Source organism: Cervus elaphus, chromosome 11, assembly GCF_910594005.1.
Source record: "Cervus elaphus chromosome 11, mCerEla1.1, whole genome shotgun sequence".
NCBI classification, from domain to species: domain Eukaryota; kingdom Metazoa; phylum Chordata; class Mammalia; order Artiodactyla; family Cervidae; genus Cervus; species Cervus elaphus.
Genome location: NC_057825.1, coordinates 14,197,228 through 14,199,211, shown reverse-complemented (window position 1 = coordinate 14,199,211; position 1,984 = coordinate 14,197,228).

Genomic DNA, 1,984 nt, shown 5'->3' with positions numbered 1-1,984 from the left:
GCCTCTGGGAAGCCTGGGGTCCTCCTGGGGCACTGACCGGGTACTCGGGGAACTTCTGAGGGCTGGGGGAGGAGGCGGATGGAGAGCAGTATCCTTGCCAGCCACCAAAGATTGCCTCACATCGTCTGTCTGACCCCTGCTGCCGGAAGGCAGGGTGTGCCCATGTCTCCAGGGTTTCCTGGAACCCGAGGCAGGACCCTGGCACCCAGCAACCAGGATGTCCCATGTGGAGCCCCACTGCTCATCACCAAATCGAGGACGTCAGGAACTTTGAGGACCACAGGCCACCATCCCTGACATCCCCTCAGCCCTGGAAAATCCCTTAACTCCCGGCGTTTATCTAGGGCTTGCTTCTGCCTGGAAAGATCTGAGATTCTTTCATGATAATTCAGCTTCACATTTGCAGGACGAAAAGCCCACAGCGCAATGCGGTTGCGAGTCGGGGCCTTGGAATCCTCTGTGTGACCACCGAGGGCAAGAGACTTAACCTTCCCACAGCACCACGAGCAAAGGTCTCGAATTTCTAACCCAGCCCAGCAGCGTGGGGTGGGGTGAGGGCCCAGAGTTTGGGCCTCGCTCCTGCCACTTCCTGGATGTGAGGTTGTGTCTCCTTTCTCTGAGTCCTGGTTTCCCAGGACAACGCCGAGAGGGACCCGGAATGCAGGGAGGGGGTGCTGTCATCAGAAGGAGATCCTCCTTGCCCCCATGGAGGGACAGGACCAGCCTGTAACCTGCCCTTGTCCCCTGCCGGCTGGTTCAGAACTTATTTAAAGATGTCAGCCCTCAGTTTCAGGGCCATTGAACCAAAAAAAGCAAAGTGACCCTCTCCTTAAGCACAGGAGATGGCAGCTGCTTGAAGGGACCCAGGCTGGAAGGTGGGGCTACCAGGGAGCGGACCCAAGGCCGGTCTGTCTTCTTGCCCACCCTGTCCCGATCCCACCTCTGAGCCTGCCTGTCGCATCCTCCAGACTAGCTCCTGAGGGCCTGTTGGGTGCTACAGTGAGGCCAGCAGGGCCTTCTCATCTCGCAGACAAGCTCTCAACCCCCAGCTCTGCCACTTCTCAGGGACTCACTGTAGCCTCTCAGTGTTCCCATCTGTGAAATGGGACTCAGAAAATTTTTTTGGAAAAGTTGGTGTGAGGTGCAAAGAGGGTATCAGGCTCACAGTACAGCCCCCCCATCCCCAAGTAGAAGACCCTCTGATCTCCCTCCTGCTGGCTGGCCCTGGGGGCCCAGCCATTAGTGAGAAGGGAGAACCCAGTCCAAGCAGATAAGCAGGAAGACGCAGGAGTGTATCTGGGTGTGAAGAGCCCTGGAACTCAGTGAGAGCTCCTGGGTGGCGGGCTGATTATCAAAGCAGGGGGCAGTGGGGGAAAATAACCAGCTAACACCGAGTCCTTCCACTCATGTTTAGTGGGGATCCACTTCAGGTGGGCCAGTTGGGGACTGTTCTAAGTGCTATTCTATACCATGGAGCTTATGTGAAAGCAGGAGCTGGCAGATAAGATGCAAATAAGCGTACAGCTGTGGTACTGGAGAAGATTCTTGAGAGTCCCTTGGACAGAAAGGAGATCAAACCAATCGATCCTAAAGGAAATCAACCCTAAATATTCATTGGAAGGTCTGATGCTGAAGCTGAAGCTCCAATACTTTGGCCACCTGATGCGAAGAGCCAACTCACTGGAAAAGACTCTCTGCTGGGAAAGATTGAGGGTAGGAGGAGAAGGAGGCAACAGAGGATGAGATGGTTGGATGGCATCATCGACTCAGTGAATATGAATTTGAGCAAACTCTGGGAGATAGTGAAGGACAGGGAAGCCTGGCGTGCTGCAGTCCATGGGCTTGCAAAGTCAATCATGACTTAGCGATTGAACAACAATAATGTCAGGTGATGTCTATCGAAAGGGCCAAGAAGAAAACTAAAGCCAGGAGTGGGGTGAGGGGAGGGGCAGGGGACCTGCTATCTCAGAGAGGTGGTGGGAGA